The 19,165-nt window shown below is 37.3% G+C and overlaps 1 protein-coding gene across 1 annotated transcript in view; it reads left to right on the top strand.

The window, feature by feature from the left end:
• Positions 1 to 19,165, top strand: part of LOC123865443 — a 126,737-nt gene that overhangs the window by 21,545 nt on the left and 86,027 nt on the right. The gene's annotated exons all lie outside the window — the stretch shown is intronic.

Below are 19,165 nucleotides of genomic sequence, written 5' to 3'. Positions count from 1 at the left end.
TTTAGGTACTAGCTTGCCAGTTCTGTCTTCGCTCACGTATAGAGCCTAACTTTTCTGGAACTCTTTATGTTAGTGAGTGTTTTATAGAGACCATTTTTTTTCTCGTGACGAAAATCCGTCATGGATACCACCGGCCACCCGGGAGCACAGTGGTTATGTCGGACTGCTACCGACTAAAAACCTCACGAAGTTCCATCCCACCGCTAACGACGAAGCACAAGGGACCGACAACACCTCGTTACTCCGCCAGCAGATATCCCCCTCAGCGGACCCACCACTGAGATATAGAGAAAACCCACAGACAACTTCATCTCATGTTTCTAGGCTGCGCAGGCGAGCTGGAAGGTGGCATATGAACTCCCTAATTGAGCACGGTAGGACAGCCGAATTTGGGCTCATTTGTTTTGTTTTTATGAGTTCTTTTCAAAAAACACGATGACTGCATCTCTTTTAAGTAAGCACTTTAAAAAGCTTCAACTTTAATAAAGTTTTTTTTACTCACATTGATTTATTCATAATAATAATTGTAACCATAGAGATAGTATATAAACAAGCGAAAACTAGTATATGTCTATGATTGTAACTAGCAGGCTTAGTGTGCCAATTAGACTTAGAAGTGCAGCACAAAAACTTTTCGTTTTTATCATACACCACTTCAATATTTCCCACGGCCTCTTCAGCTAATAAAGCTTCAGATAAATCTCCGTACAGATTCATTAATGCTCAAAAAAGTAAAAAAATACTTTGCTCGTTGGAATATATTCATTTGTTTAGGGTTCCGTACCCCATAAGGAAAAAAGGAACCCTTATGGGATCACTTCGTTATCAAGACACCAAGACACCTATAGGCTACTTCCCGTTGACCTAGAATCATGTTGGCAGGTAGCAATGTCTTATAGCAAAAGTAAACAAGAAATCCGGAAATTGTGAATTTCTGGTTCCATCGCAAAAAAATTAAGATTTGTGTTCCCGATAATTAGTATAATATATCTAGTATATTAGTATATATATTAGTATTAGTATATAGTAGGTGTGTGTATTAGTATAATAGATCACATCAAAATGGCGCTATCCGTCATTAACTTTTTTACAACTTATTACAAACTAGCTGTGCCCGCGACTTCGTTCGCGTGGAATAGCTCTCGGCGCGCTTTATATAACCACGGACGCTCAGGCGCGAGGCGTGTAGTACGTACTCTGTACGTTAAAAATGTTCGCCGTGATTCTTTAAATTGACATAACTTTTTTATTTATGAACCGATTGACATGAAATAAACACTTACTACAATATATTAGTGAAAACCGTATCTAAATCGAATAAGCCGTTTCTGATATTAGCGTGCACAAACACACAGACAAACAGACAAATAGACAAAAAAAATTAATTACAATTTCGGGTTCGGCATCGATATAATAACAACCCCTGCTACTTTTTTTTATATATTTCCATTGTACAGACACCACTTTTCTACAATTTTATTATATGTATAGATTTATAATATTATTCGTATTGTACTGCTTTGAGATTTCTTATACGACGGTGCGGAACCCTTCGAGTGCGAGTCAGACTCGTATTTGATCTTTTTCACGTTTATAGACACTCTTGATGCATATTTCGTTCCAATTCTATCATGCAATTTGATAATCCCTGATTGCATTGATGGAAATGTTTTATGCATCCGAGAGTCAGGTACGAGTGTGTAGAGATCACAGATAGACAAAAAAATCCTGAAAAAATTGAATTTCTCTTTTTCCTCATCGGGGATTGAAAATAATCAAAACTATCATATATTTTGGCACCACATTTTCTTACCTACATATAAATTGTAATCTATATTCTATAGCGAGTTAGTTAAATGGTTTTTTATATAAGTTGCAAAGAACTCGCAAAAAAGGTAATTTAAATTTTTTCTTTCTCTGTAATAAAAAAAATCATTGAATGTTTTACAATAGGCGTTTGTCGAACACGGCCTAATTTCGTAAAAAGTTATTAACTTCTGTTTGTGGGGCTCAAAATTATTAATTTGAGTTTACCAATGTTGCCGAATACCTCAATCATTTGAACACAATAGGGTGAGCCATAATAAGACTTATGTCATTGGAGTAAGCTTTAAAACAGCATGACTAAAATTATTGATATGGAAAAGCTTCAGTAAGTACCAGTACCAATCTTTAATCAACCCAAGTACCTACTTATTTACTTTATTTAATTAACAGCCTTACCTTAATTTACCTTGGAAAGCTTTTGTAGTTTTAAGACTGGACTCTAATGTACTTTTCACAGATGATTTAACCATAAGAATTCTTTTTTAGGGTTCCGTACCTCAAAAGGAAAAGCGGAACCCAGGATCCCTTTGTTGTCTGTCTGTCTGTCTGTTCGTCGTGTCTGTCAAGAAACCTATAGGTTACTTTCTGTTGACCTAGAATCATGAAATTTGGCAGGTAGGTAGGTCTTATAGCACAAGTACAGGAATGAATCTGAAAACCGCGAATTTGTGGTTACATCATTTAAAAAAAAAATTGTTTCGTTTTTTAAAGTAAGATAACTATCATATGAAAGGGCTTTACGTATACATTCTAAAACAGATTTTGGTTTATTTTTATGTATGATAGTTTTTGATTTATCGTGCAAAATGTTGGACAAAATACCCGAGTACGGAACCCTCAGTGCGCGAGTCTGACTCGCACTTGGCCGGTTTTTCCCTGAAGTACGGAAGTTTTTTTTTTGAAATAGGTCGGAACCCTAAAAATTATGATTCATGTCACTTAATATTATCCTGTAAGATGACATGGGCACAATATCCTGATGGTTGCCATAACCCCTATGGGTCACCTCTACCCGGGAGACCCCTATTATTGACAGGTAGGTACCTACTGTGCGCAATTCATAAGCAAACAGCGCCGTGTCCGCCGGTCTCATTTTCCTCAGTAATTACTTATTCTGCGGCGTGATTACTTATTTTTGTGATGAAAAGCGGAATTCTAAACCGCACCACGTTTTATATTTGAAAAGTGGAATTTATAGCGTTGAAAATATTAGTTTTAAGCAGGTAGATTTTAAATCCATTCTAATATATTCGAATAAATTGGACTCATTATACGCTTTGTACCTGTACCTCCTTTTGTACCTGTACTCAAGCAAATAAAGGACATGATTATGATTTCATATTCATATACTAATGTTATACAATGCGAAAGTGTATCTGTCTGTTTGGCTGCTTGCTTTTCACGGCCCATCCGTTTAGCCGATTTTCACGAAATTCAGTACAGAAATAGCTTGTATCCCGGGGAAGGGCATAGGCTACTTTTTATTCCGGAAAATCTGCTTTCGTACTAAAGAAACCGCATTCAAATCAGTACATACGTTTGAGCGCTACGATGCCACAGACAGATACACAGATACATTTAAGTTAAACTTATAACAACTCTGTTTGCGTTGGGGGTTAAAAATAATTGTAAACAGTAGGAGAATAAAGTTCAATTACGTAACAACAATGTAATAGGGGAGGTAGGGGAGCATTGGGCAGTCGGGAGGTTTGGGCACCCCCTCATTCCTCAAAATGTATTCTAGATATTTTTTGTTTTCTACCACAGCACTATAATTTAATAACTGGCAACACCGCTTATCAAAAGTGTCAGCTGTCATTTTACTTGGTTGTCAAATTACATGCGCTTAACGGTTTGTAGCGTACAGAAGTAACTATTTTGATTGTGATTTGAAGAAACATAACACAGAAATCTGCAAGAAAGTGTAAGTATCTGTGTTAACTTCTTCTATTGTGTTTAATGAAGATTATATTTACGTGTCAATTAGGATTCAACATTTTATAAAAATAAACTTATTCAAATCTATTTGAAAAGTGAGGCTATGGGGAGCATTGGGCACGCAGGTAGGAGGGAGGTTTGGGCATGCCCAATGCTCCCTCTGTTTTTAACTGTTTTTTGATGTCATCATTTTGTGCTTTTTTGATATGCCTATTGGAAAAGAATGATTAATCATTTCTTTTCAGGACAATGCCGTTTTCATTATTTTTTTTAAAGCGACGTGAAATCCCTAAAGATGTTATTTTGCGCGCATTGGAAGAGGTTTCTAAAGGAGGAAAAATTAAAACTACTGCGATGAAATATGTTATACCCAGGTCTAACCTTCAAAGATACATAAAGCAGGGTAGCGTCGTGAAAGATATTTTTTCTAAATTTATATCATCCCAAATACTCACGAAAGATAAAGAATAAAAAATTTCAGAATATCTAGTAATGTCGTTTAAACTAAACCATAGACTGTCAAAAATGAAGGCACGTGAATTGGTTTATGAATACGCTACTGCCATTGAAAAAAAATGCCAGATAACTGGACCAAGAAGAAACTTGCATCCAAAGATTGGATAAGGGGATTTTTTAGAAAACAACCTCAGCTTTCGGTAAGGACACCAGAAGCTACCAGTCTCTCACGGGCCACAATTTTCAATAAGAAAAATGTCGGAAATTTTTTGATCTTAAAACTGTATATGAACGACATCGCTTCGGTCCAGTTTAAGAAATTAATTCGAGTATCGACTAATTTGTGAGAATACTCGATACTAGAATTAATTTCTTAAGCTGGACCCTTTCAAGTAAAGATTTTTATATAAACCTGAGATGATGATACTGCCATTGTCGCAATTAAAATACCATAAGCCTACGTTGTCGTATTAGTTTAAAAATTGCGAAAAACCAAATTAAATTTGATTTCGCGGGCAGGCCCGTCTCATGCCCCTTAAAATATAAATTATTAAAATATATTAAGTCCAACATCGTGCATTATTGATTCTAAGTCACATTGTTTAATTTTTCTAAAGTCTATGATAAGAAAAACTGTTTGTCTTACAATTTTTATAGCAATGTTATGTATAATACTTAAGCATAGTAATATAGTGAAGCAATATCGTGCATATTAAATTCAGTGCCCAAACCTCCCTAAAGGGGTGCCCAAACCTCCCTCCCAGCGGGAGGTTTGGGCACTTTGGACATGTGTTCGAAGATCTTTTGTAACTTTGAAACTAATTATAATACCAAAACTTTTCTTAGCAATAATTACTGCCAAATATGTGTGCTTGATATATTTGGAATACAATTTTTACTATGATAAAAAATAACAGTTTTATTAACATTTATGTAAAAAAGTGCCCAATGCTCCCCTACCTCCCCTACCGTAGTTTACATACCGCAGTGCATATCTCTCGAAGTTACTTCTTAGGTCTGAAACATACACAACTTTTTTTTAACTTTTTTTTTTTGATATGAACGCCTTCATAGTTCCTTGTATTACAACTTCTACAAGCGTTTTACCAAGGCAAAGTTGCTAACTATGAGCCACATAAAGAAAACTCTGAGTCACTCAACTGGCGATGGAGAGAGCTATGCTTGGAGTTTCTCTTTGTGATCAAATCAGGAATGAGGAAACACTTAGGAGAACCAGAGTAACCGGCATTTAACTCACTGCTCAACAGGTTTTTTTACTCTCCTTTAAATAGCTGAGTCACTAATGCGACCATGTGGCTCTCGTAAGTCTACTATATTGTAACACTTAAAACTTGATCTAAATACTATGTAATAATAATTATTTCTAAGACTTACGAAACTGAAGTGTCAGTGGGCAGGGCACTTAGTTCCAAAAGGTTCCAAAAACCTCCTCATACATTTTTTTAAAGAATATTAGCCATGCTAATCATGACTAATACACCCCTTTCCCCTCCAATTAAGCGTAAAGCTTGTGCCAGGAGTGGGTACGACAATAGTGCAACGGGTGGGGCTTGAACCGCCGACCTTTCGGAATTCAGTCCGCTCTTCAAGCGTTGAGCTATCGAGGCTGTATACATGGACTAACGATATCAAACGAGTCGCAGGGAGCCGTTGGATTCTGGCCGAGAGACCGCGACGTATAGAAGCCCCTACAAGAGACTTATGTCCAATGATGATGATGATGAAGCGTTTTACACGTAGCCGTCGTACCGCGTCGCGTGTTCTAGGCCTAAGCTGGTTATGCACGTCGTTATTCCAAGTTATTTGGTATGCGTGCAGCGGCGCAACCCAGCGAGACACGGATTTGTTGTGTTGTATTATATATTCGTAATTATACTACGTGCTGTGAGATTTAACGTAGCTACTCGTAGCTTCGGCGCTCCGCACACGTCCGACGAAAATCACACTAATATTATAAAAACGAAAGTTTGTGTGTATGTATGTGTGTATGTTTGTTAATATTTCACGCAAATAGGTTATACCCTGTATCACATAGGCTATTTTTTATCCCGGACAATGAAAGAGTTCGCACGGGATTTAAAAAAAAAACCTATATCCAGACGAACGAAGTCGCGGGCATCAGCTAGTGTTGCAATAAAACTAAAAGCTAACTTCATTTTATTACTGTACAACTCATGCCCACTTGGAATGGTGCTAAAAATATTGGCTGCTAAAGCTTGTCCGCGCTGGACAGCCAGGCTGATCCTTTGCGCAAAAAATAAGCCAACACTTCTTTCAACAGATGTTACAAGCGGTGAAATAAGCAAGAACTCGATGGCAAACGGAACAATATGTGACTCTCGATAAGAGAGACATATATACAAGGTTGGTCAAAAACAAAATCACTGCATCCCGGCCGATCCGATTGTCGGTAGAAAGCAAAACTTTCAAAAATGTATTCATTGACAGTCAGCCGCGTGTACTTGACGAACATAAATTAACCCCTTTACTGATCTCTAAGAAATTATTGCGGATCAAACCAGAACTCTCTTTTTTCTTTGATTTTAAATACCACACACAATTTCCTCTGTAAAGCTTTCTTTGTAAATTCATGACATCCACTTACGATAACTACCGGCATAGTGACGAATGTATGCATTACAAAATCTGTGATAAGAGTCGGCGAAGTTATCGGCCCGATTATATCGAACCTTCAAAAGTATGACGTGGGCGGAGTGCCTTAGGGCCGTCACACGCGATTTTTAACTGCGATTGAACTTACGTGAGGCCACAGGAAAGCTCTCCACTGATTAAATTAAGCTTTTCGTAGCATTAGGGTCGTCGCACACGCGATTTTTAGCGGCGACCGAACTTTATCTTTTCAGTGATTTATAGTTATGTTGCTACTCATTAAAGTAATGAATCGTTGCTCATTTCTGAATAACTTAGTAATAATGGTGATATTCTAGTGGTTTAGACATCAGCCTCCTAGTCGGGGGTCCGGGATTCGATCCCGGGCTAGTTTAGATTCATATACTAGCGCTTGGCTGCAATCAGACCTGGTGGCAAGTGATGATGCAGCCAGAAGTGAAGATGTGGCGTGCTTGCCTATTCACTCTTGACTTGAAGGTACCCATATTATAATTGGAAGGGAAAACTGATGGTAGAAGGGCGTTCCAAGTCCTAGGCGGTTCGAATTAGAAATAAGGAGGCAAATTGCTTCGTACGAATCCGTGGAATTTCATGCATGGATGTGCATTTTTAGCAATCAAATATCACTTTTTTTTACGGTGAAGGAAAACATCGTGAGGAAACCTATATGCCTGGGAGTTCTCCATAATGTTCTCACATGTATGTGAAGTCTGTTAATTCGCACTTTACGCGTTAGACTATTATTTATTAATTGCAAAATTGTATGTACAATAGGGTGTTAAAATTACAAAAGTTTAAGTTAAAAGTTAAAGGATTTTAGTTTTTTATAAGAAGAGAAGTTTTTGATTTTCCAGGATAGAGAGTAACCTAGGTCCTTCACCGGAAAACAAGCTGTCTTTGTACTTTTCGACAAACGGATACGCCATGAAAAACAGACAGACACATTTTCGCATTTATACTATCTATAAAATAATGTGCCTACATTATCTTCTTCTTATTTTATTTAATAGCTTATAGTACATTATCTTATCTAACTACATATGATAATTCCCGTAATACTTCCTAACTATACGTATAGATAATAATAGGTAGTGAGACAACCGTGGTATACCAACACCTTCGCCTGATCCGATTATAATATTAAGGCCCTATTAACATATGCCTACACAAACGACAGATGTTCTTGGGATCCCGAAATAGAATACCTATTTGCATACAAATGTATATAAACACTTACTTATATCTATAAATCAGTATTAAAAGATCAGAGTACTCTCAAGTCACGTCTCCAGGCGCGATTACAGAACTTACGTTTATTTCAACAGCTCACAGAAGAAAAATCGTAGCTTTTTTAACTAATCGATAAATATCCGTAAAAGAATTCGATAGCTCTCTATCAGTTAATCAAGGACGAAGCGAAAGTTAAGCCGACCTCTTTATTTCCCCAATCGCTGGAATTCTGAAGTGAAACTTCTGCAGTAAAGGTGGAACTTGTAACATTAGAGCCGTATGGAGTAATGAGTCTATTAGGGACTTGGACCGACAATTTGTATAATGTTGGTTCTTGTTACTAATAGTTATACTTGTACTTACGTATATAACGGTCATAATATGACGTCTTCGATCTCCTATTGGAGATCTGGGGTTCGATATCGGGTTTAAACCTAGAATTTTCGGGGTTACGTGCGTTTTAAAAATTAAAATATCACTTGCTTTAGCGATAAAGAAAAACATCGTGAAGAAACCTAATTTTCTCAAAGGTGTGTGAAGTCACCCAATCCACACTCAGCCACATTGGTAGACCAGCCAAACCCTTCTCATGTCTGAAAGGAAACCTGTGCTCAGTAGTGAGACGATGATGGGAGGATTATGATGATGATGATGATGATGATAAGGTGAGATTGCAGTCAAAGGTTAATTAGTTAGTACAATTTACCAAATAAAACCCGCCAAGTGCGAGTCAGACTCGCAAACCGAGAGTTCCGTAGGTACTAAAAAGAAGTAAAACGGTAAGAATCATTTTTGTTAACGAACAGCAGAATTTTACGGTAGAGGTTTATCTATACTCTATACTAATAAATAAAATTGGAGTGTCTGTCTGTAATTTCGAAATAACTGTGTCTGTCTGTCTGTCTGTCTGTCTGTCTGTCTGTCTGTCTGTCTGTCTGTTTGAAAAGGCTAATCTTTGGAACGGCTGAACCGATTTTTACGGGATTTTCACAGACAAGTAGAGGATTGACCAGGGTGTAACATAGGCTACTTTTTTAACCGACTTTCAAAAAGGCAGTTGTGTTTTTCTACCTATGTACACCGAAATCTCCGATATTTTTGAACCGATTTGCGTCATTTCTTTTTTACTCGATAGAGGAACTTTGCGACATTGTTTCATATAAAATTTGGAGTCCAACTCCTCAATCCTGATGCTGCCAAGGGATCTGACCAATCCACGCGGGCGAAGCTGCGGGCATCAGCTAGTTTTTAATATAAAAAAAAAATATGCTAGTTAGAGCGTTGGTTTTAGTTTTTCTGTTAAATGTAACCTGTTAATTTTATTAAAACAATGATTTCAGATTTTTCGATTGGTAAACTTCGGAAAAATCCTGGTGGATTCGTCTGCATTTGATTAAATAAAGATATCGGCTTATACCAGCAGGTAGGTATATACCTAAACTTTGGTTCGGAACTTGATAAAGCGATAAAAGCCGTTTACCGAATCCGTTCCGGCGTCTATTGAAGTGGTTATGAGAGCTTTCGAATTTTCCTCCAAAATCTGTAAGCCGCAATTCGTAAGCAGAGATATTTCCTATGCTATGCTATTTATAATAATATAACTTCATTATTATTTAGCAGATTATGTCCATGATTTAGTCCGCATGCATTATTAGATTTTTGAAAATGCCATGGGAGCTCACTATCTATCAATCTAACCAAAAATTCGCGATTTTCGGATTTTTTCCTGTAGTACTTGTGTCAGAGTGCTTGAGCTATAAGACAATATTGCTACCTGTCAAATCTTTGGTCAACGGGAAGTACCCTATAGGTTTAGTTTCCGTAGTCTTGACAGACACGACAGACAGACAACGAAGTGATCCTATAAGGTTTCTTTTTCGTTTCGAGGAACGGAACCCTAAAATTTTCAGAACACCTAAGCGAAGTAGGAGCGGGTCAGCTATATCTTATAGCTGTTCCAAGAGCAATTTTCTCTGACCTATTTTCGTAGATGCTAGTGAAAGGATGTGGTAACTGCTTTTATCGGTTCATCAAGCCCACACCGAAGAGCATCAATTTTGGTCTTTATTTTGGAAAATACAGCGAAGCCTTTGAGGTAAGTGCACTTTAGATGTACTGGGTTGTATCCATTAGGCTGAATCAGAAACGTTTAACCAAGTTGATAATTACTGTAGATCGAAGCAGGCTATGCAGACAAAGTCCGGGATATGCATATTTTGATTTAGGTATTCCGCCTTAACCAGACTAAGGGCGCGTTTCCATTCAAGCGGAGTGGAGCGTAGACGTGTTCAATAGGTGAATCTGGTAATTTTATCATGACGTTATCCGTCTTATTCCTTGTCTTTATCCATTCCATACTAATATTATAAATGCGAAAGTGTGTCTATCTGTCTGTCTTTCTGTCTGTCTGTCTGCTAGCTTTTCACGGCCCTAAAGTTTAACAAATTTTAATGAAAGGTACAGAGTTAGCTTACATCCCAGGGAAGTACATTGGCTACTTTTTATCCCGGAAAATCACAGAGCTTATCACAGATTCTTAGAGGCCCACCCGTTTAACCGATTTATACGAAATTTGATACAGAGATAGCTTGCATACCGGAAATTCACAAAGGCAACTTTCATTCCGGGAAATCAAGGAGTTTCCACGGGATTTAAAAAAAACCTATATCCACGCGAACGAAGTCGCGGGCATCAAATTCAAATTCAAATTCAAAATGTTTTTATTCAATTAGACTTTTACAAGTTCTTTCGAATCGTCAAAAGCATCTACCACTGGTTCGGAATGCCTTTCCTACCGAGAAGAACCAGCAAGAAACTCGGCGGTTGCTCTTTTCAAAGATTTGATATACAATATTATGCCATGTATAAAAGCAATTGAAGTCCTGCGCATTGCTGGAGCGAATCGAAGTTTAAATCCACGCTTTTTTATCATTTACATAATCTTCGATAGTATAATATGCTTTTCTCAAGAGCATATTTTTAATAGATTTTTTGAACCTGTGTAAAGGCAAGTCCAAAATTGACTGAGGAATTTTGTTATAGAAGATTATACCCATTCCCACAAATGACTTTTGGACCTTCCTGAGACGGAGCGTAGGAGTCGCAAGCCTGTTACGGTGTCTAGTCAGCCTGTTGTGTAGATCGCCAACCTTCTTGTAACTAAGAATATTTTGTCTTACAAAAATTATGTTGTTGTAAATATATTGAGAGGCTACGGTAAGGATACCTATTTCCTTAAATTTTTCTCGAAGTGAATCGCGTGGTTTTAAGTTATAAATTGCGCGTATTGCCCTTTTTTGTAATACAAAAATTCTCCCAATATCTGCCGCTCTACCCCATATTAAGATTCCATAAGACATAATACTATGAAAATAAGCAAAATATACTATCTTTGCGGTCTCCACGTCAGTTAATTGTCGAATCTTTCTAACCGCGTAAGCAGCAGAGCTTAGTTTGCCAGCAAGAGTTGATATATGGGTGCCCCATTGCAGCTTCGCATCTAAGGTTATCCCCAAAAATGTAGTAGTCTCTTCTATTTTCAAAATATCATTATTTATCCTTAAATTAATGTTACTTGTGTTCTTGGTATTGGGCAGTGCGAATTCAATACACTTAGTTTTTTTTGCATTTAAAAGTAGATTATTTACAGTAAACCAGTGAGTTACCTGAGATATGGCACCATTTATATCGTCAAAATTGTCCTTATTTCTATCGACTTTAAAAATCAAAGACGTATCGTCAGCAAATAGTACGATATCGCAAATATTTTGGACTACATATGGTAAATCGTTTATGTATACTAAGAACATGAAAGGACCTAGAATAGAGCCTTGAGGAACACCCATTAGTGAGGCTGATCCGGATGACTTCACATCATTCACACATACTGTTTGAATACGATCACTAAGATAGGACGCAATGAGACCAAGCGCAGTGTCTTTGATTCCATAGTGGCTCAATTTAACTAAAAGAGTCTCGTGCTCAACACAATCAAATGCCTTGGATAAATCACAGAAAATACCAATGGCATTCTGTGACCCCTCCCACGCATTGAATATATGCTTTAACAGCATTGCGGCCGCGTCGGTTGTTGATCGACCTTTAGTGAAGCCATACTGTTCAGAATGGAGTAGCTTATTAAAATTGAAATGCTGAAGCAGTTGATTGAGCATGATTTTCTCAAATATCTTGCTCAGTGTTGGCAAAATTGAAATTGGCCTGTAATTGTTTGGGTCACTTTTGCTACCCGATTTAAAAAGAGGTATCAATTTACTACATTTCATGAGATCTGGAAAAGCGCCTGTATCCACAGACTCATTAAAAATTAAGGCTAGATATGGCGCAATAATATCAATAATATTGTTAATTATTTTTACTGATATTCCCCACAGATCTCCGGTTTTTTTGCTTTGTAAAGATTTGAACACTTTAACAATGTCATATGGAGTAACGTATTCAAACCTAAACCATCATCTAGTAATACTTAACTAAGTTTATAAAGTACTGGACTTTATAGACTTCATCTCGCTAGAAAAGGTAAAGAATTGTATAGGAACGAAATAAAGCCCAAATATTTTAATATCACCCAACATTAAGACGGCCCTGTAAAAAGTCTCGGGAAGGTTTTTTCATATAAGGGGCAAAGAACGGGTATTTCATCTGGAACTCTTGATGAAACATCGTTTTACGGGAATAAAAGAATGTCAGGGAAATTTTGCAAACGAAGTTTTATGCTTGGTAGGGTCGACGTACTTTAGGATGTAAAATATGCCTTGAGCTTGAGTTTTACGAATATTTCCGATCCACTCGCACGAAACGTTTTGCTCAACGTTTGTGATACGAACCGCTAAGGTGTGGAATGCTCTTCAAGCATCCTTGTTTCCTGCCACGTAGGTATAACTTAAATACCATCAAGGCAAGAGAGAATAGGCATCTTTTAGGCAAGCGTTCTCCAACCGTAGACCTCATCATTGCTCTTGTAACTAACCATCAAAGCCAGTATCTACTTGTCTATCGTTATCGTCAGATTCGAAAATAGCATTTTCCTTATCACAAGTTTCTCTTGCGTTTTGGTCAACTCTAGGTACATGATTAGCAAGTGGATCATTAACCCTATCTCCCAATGATTACTAAATTAAAATATCTAAGTATTTCTGTGAATTAATAAAATCTTCATTCTTCAAGCATGCTTCAAGTAAGAACGATATGTGCTTAATATGTCTTCGTATCGTTTGTTTGGGCGGGCTATGGAAAAAGCTATGTTTGGCGTTTCTTTACGTTATGAAATCAGAAATGAGGAGATCCGTAGGAGAACTAGAGTATCCGACATAGCTCAGTGGGTTCCGAAACTGAAGTGACAATAGGTAGGCCTCATTGAAAAACCGGCCAAGTGCAAGTCTCAACTCGCGCACTGAGGGTTCCGTACTCAGGTATTTTTTCCAACATTTTGCAGGATAAATCAAAAACTATTATGCATAAAAATAGATAAAAATCTGTTTTAGAATGTACAGGTAAAGCCCTTTCATATGATATCCCACTTGGTATAGTTATCTTCTTTGAAATTTGAAACACATTTAAATTTTTTTTAAATGATGTAATAACAAATTCGCGGTTTTCAGATTTATTCCTGTACTTTTGCTATAAGACCTACCTACCTGCCAAATTTCATGATTCTAGGTCAACAGGAAGTACCCTATAGGTTTCTTGACAGACACAACGGACAGACAGACAACAAAGTGATCCTATAAGGGTTCCGTTTTTCCTTTTGAGGTACGGAACCCAAAAACCATAGACGTTGGGGTCCCAAGTGCTAGAATGGCAACCTGGCACGGGAAAGCGCAGTTGGAAGACCCCCACTTGGCGGACAGGCGACATCAAACGCGTTGCAAAGACCATGGCGTGCGGAAGTCCCTTTAATAGACCTATGTCCAGTAGAGGACATCTATCGGTTAATAATGATGATGATGGTGGTGATGATGAATACTTGTTCTGAAAATGTATTAAAAAACTACTAGTAAAAGTTGATCGTGGCTCTTTTTCTAATCAGGCTATACGGGGTCAGATGTAATAAATCTCTCCCGACTCTACCTACGTTAATGTTTTCAGTCTATCTAGACTTTTTCTAAAAGATTTATCGTATCCGAGTTGAGTGTGTTTAACAAAAACAGAGGTAAAATAAAATTCAGCCAGGCATGCCGTGTCGCAAACCTGTGGTATGCGACTTAAATGTATGGATATTTTATTCCACCTAGTTTTAAAATAAAATTCTAACGGAAAATTTAAAGTCGAGATAAAGAGGAAACATTTTTGTTTACGCATTATAGTTTTAAAACACGTTAATATTTTATCATGCTTAATGCAACATGGTAATAAACTAAAACACTGTTAGTAAAATAACTGTCATCTTTCTCTATTTTTTTCTGAAACAAGTGTAAATTCAAAATTTATAACACCCCCGACAAAGTATCTGAGTTTTCCAAAGCATAATTTTCAAATAAATAATTATGTATCTAGGCAACGTCCATCTTGCCAGCTAGTCATTTGTCAATTGACATAACATTATGAAACTAACGGTCTGTTACAAAGTTACAAGAAAACTAGAAAAGAGCTGATAACTTTTAAACGGCCGAACCATTTTTTTGGATTATGGATGGACTAAGAACACTCTCGATCAAGCTACCTTTCAAATAAAAAAATAAATAAAAAAAATCGGTTCATTCGTTTAGGCGCGACGATGCCACAGACAGATACACAGATACATACATACACACGTCAAACTAATAACACCTCTCTTTTTGGGTCGGGGGTTAAAAATGGCGGATAACAAAATATGCTTATGTGAAAACATACAGCATTTCTGATTTCAGTAGACATGTTATGTTTTTGACGGTGTGTTGGTACATCATGGTCAATCCATCGCCAGCTCACTAGAACAGTAAGTCTTCTCTCAGAAGAGAAGAGTTTTGGCCCGAGTCTACCACGCTGGCCAAGTGCAGATTGGCAGACTGGAATGCATCTGATGTGTATTTATTGCGTCTCACAACTTTAGCTGTTATGAATATTTTATATCTATTGCAGTAATAATCGTAATTTTTCAATCTTCATTGTCATCGATATTTTGGTTTTAACCGAATCGCATTTGATTGTAGCTAAATTCAAATAAGCCATATCTTTATTTTATGTAGACAAACTTGTGGTTTTATGTCAAGTCAAGACTCTACAGCCGGTTCAGAAAGCAGTTCTACCGAGGAGAGCCAATCATCAAATGCCTCATTTGCTATGTAATGTAAAAGGAATCCCATCTACGTTATAGATAACTAGAGGATGCCCGCGACTTCGTCAGCGTGGATTTAGATTTTTATAGATCCCGTGGAAACTGTTTGATCTTCCAGGATAAAGATATGCCTATTTCGATTACAGGGACGCAAGCTACTTCGGTACTAAACATACAAATCGGTTAAGTGGACGGGTCTTTAGGAATCCCGCGGGAACTTTTTGATTTTCCGGGATAAAAAATAGCCTATGTCCGTCCCCGGGATATAAGCTAACGCTGTACCAAATTTCGTCAGAATCGGTTACACTGTTGGGCCGTGAAAAGGTAGCAGACAGACAGACAGATAGACAGACAGACAGACACACTTTCGTATTTATAATATTAATATGGATAAGGAAGTGAAGTCCAAATAAAACAACTAAAAGTCCAAAAACAAAATAGCGAGATTCCCAGCTCGGCCGCGTCGCCCCAATTTTGCGGGATGCATCTAATGTGTATTTATTGCGCCTCACAACTTTAGCTGTTGTGAGCTATCGCGCGCTTTGCACTTTGCTATAAATTTACATTTTACTTAAAATGGAAACTGCTCTTTGAATTTTGAAATTAGCTTTTTGAAACGAAATATTTATTTTGTTATAAATTAGGAATGTTCTTATGCTCGTGGCTTCGTCTACGATACATAATTATATAGTTCATATCATGAAGCACTCGGAGATAATGAAGCTATTTATCAGTGAAATAATTTATGAAAAAAATCCATACTAATATTATAAATGCGAAAGTGTGTCTGTCTGTCTGTCTGCTGCCTTTTCACAGCCCAACAGTTTAATCGATTCTGACGAAATTTGGTACAGAGTTAGCTTATATCCCGGGGACGGACATGGACGTGGATTTAGGTTTTTTTGAAATCCCGTGGGAACTCTTTGATTTTCCGGGATAAAAAGTAGCCTATGTGCTAATCCAGAATATTATCTATCTCCATTCCAAATTTCAGCCAAATCCGTCCAGTAGTTTTTGCGTGAAGGAGTATCTCTCTCTCTCGTACACACACACACACCCACACACACACACACACACACACACATACTTTCGCCTTTATAATATTAGTGTGAAGTGTAAAGTACCTAATGTTAGAATACTAAAACATACTTAATTAATTTAGAAAATACTTTTTTGCGTATTTTGTAGATTTATTCAATCTACAAAATACGCAAAAAAGTTTTATGTTCTATACTAAAAGTTTTCGCTTATAAAGTTACATTTTCACAAACTTGTGCGTTACTTTGGTAGGAAGGAGATCATTTGTCATACAACAGCGTCCCTTTTTTCCAAAAGGAAAATTATTTTCACCATTTTCGTGGGCTAGAGAAAAACTGTCGTTACGAAATACGCGAAAATTTAATAATAATAATATATCCGTCACCCAATCATTTATCGTGCGCCTGGCATGGACGCCAGAACACTTTTTGTGCGTTTTTTATTATTATTTCAAAAACAATACACAAACCGCCGGAAAAACGCATAAATCAATCCAGATTGCTCGTATTTTTGGTGTTTTTTTTCGAACAAAATAAATATTTTTCTGGACGAAGATCAAGTAAGTATCTACCTACATACACCGTGTACAAGTTTTAAGTATGTAATATTTACTTTATTGGTTAAATTATTATTTATTAACTGCTACACGTATAAGGAAGCTTAAGTAATTTGAACAAAATCTAAACGGAAGAAAATCTTGGTAAAGACGGTACCAATATAAAAAAGGTGTAATAGTCTAGTGGTTAAGACTTCGGCCTCCTATTCGCGGGGGTCAAGGGTTTGAACCCGGCCAGGCACCTCTAACTTTTTGGTGTTAATTTACGTTGAACACAGCTCTCTAAGAGCGAAAATAGTAAATACTAAACTATTGTCAACACAAAATATTTGGGTTTACTATCTGTATCGCTACGAAAGTGCTACGATGTGCTACGAAATTTAACGTTGGAATTATTTTAAGTTAGAATATTAATTCTAAACACGTACGACGTACGTAAAACCTTAGGACGAGTAATTTTAATATGTTTGCTAAAAACTCGTAAGTACTTTCTCTCTAATGACTACCTTCAAAAAGTCAACAAGAAATTGGTAACATAAAAACTGAAAATATTCCCCGCGGTCATTTGTCTTATCTGGATTCTGGAACGGACGTCAAAACACTTTTTGCTGTACAGTTATTAAACTCTAAAACGTTAGCAATAAGAAAAGAATTGGGTTGCTGGGTTTTGAAAAGTAAAGTCACTGTTTTATAAGTCGGCTCTTGTTTAAAATCTTTGATGAGTAAATTCGCTATAAGTATACTTAATAAGTACATAAAATACATAGGTCTCTTGTAGGGACTTCCGCACGCCACGGTCGTGCGCCGCCTGAATCTAGCAGCTTCCTGCGACTCGTTTGATGTCGTCTGCCCACCTAGTGGAGAGGTCTTCCAACGCTGCGCTTTCCTTTGGACCCCAACGTCTACCGGTTTTTCGAACTAAGTATGTGCCCTGCCTATTGCCACCTCAGCTTCGCAAACCGTCAAGCTATGTGGGTTACTTTATTTCTCCTACGAATCTCCTCATTTCTGAATTCGTTCGCTGAGTGTGTATCTGATTTCATTATCATCATCATCATCAGCCTGTGGACATCCACTGTTAGGCATAGGCCTTCCCTAAAGAGCGCCACCACACTCAGTTCTCAGCCTTAAGTTAATTAAGTTACTTCCTGCCAACCGCTTCGTATCTTTGGTACATCGTACTGGAGAGCGTCCCACACTACGCTTGCTTATACGCGGTCTCCACTCAAGAACTTTCCGGCTCCAGCGACCATCACCTCTACGATAGGCATGGCGTGCCCACTGCCACTTCAGCTTGCTAATAGTTTGGACTATGTCAGTGAACTTGGTTCTCCTGCGGATCTCCTCATTTCGGATCTTAGGTATCCCTCCGGGGAACTCCTAACATAGCCCTCTCCATAGCTAGCTGAGCAACTTTGAATTTGTGGACTAGGCTTTTGAAATTGTGGAGTATCTAATTTATCACCATAAGTGCCTATGTAATTTAAAATAAATGCGAGTTTTAAATAATACCATATTATTTTGCCATCACGAAAATCATAATAATACTGTTATGCTTGTTATGTTGTTATTATACATATAAACATTGTTGAAAACACAAAATCTTGTTTCCCCGGAAAATTATAAAATAAGCAATAATTTTACGCTTTATAGATATTAATATCCCGGAGTGGGTGGAGATGAAAATTTACAAATTGTTATCGGGAAATTCATTTTAGCGATAACACAATTAATTGGCGAAACGTGTAAAGCTGTCGGTGGTGATTTGTTTAAAATTTTGCTAATTACAATTTAATATAATTTTATTAGTCAAAGCTGTGTTGACCTAGTCGTTAGAATATGCAGACACTCTTCAAGTGGACGCAGGTTCAAATTTTTTTAGTTTAGAGGGGTACGAGGATGGCTAACTTTTTCGAATGACATTAACGACCCCCTGTAGTCTTATAAGTCGTTCGGTATATTATACGCATTGGTGTACCTTCCTTACATCCATAAAACCACTGTATACCCTAATGACCACCACCATATTTTGTTTTTAACCTCTGACCCAAAAAGAAGGGTGTTATAAGTTTGACGTGTGTATCTGTGTATCTGTCTGTGGTATCGTAGCTTTAAACTAATGAACCGATTTTAATTTAGTTTTTTTTTTGTTTGAAGTCACCTTGGCTTGATCGAGAGTGTTCTTAGCTATAATC

The sequence above is a fragment of the Maniola jurtina genome, chromosome 5 (genome assembly GCF_905333055.1).
Source record: "Maniola jurtina chromosome 5, ilManJurt1.1, whole genome shotgun sequence".
In the NCBI taxonomy this organism is placed as follows: Eukaryota; Metazoa; Arthropoda; class Insecta; order Lepidoptera; family Nymphalidae; genus Maniola; species Maniola jurtina.
Note: the sequence above shows the minus strand (reverse complement) of the source record. Positions and strands in the feature narration are given on the sequence as shown.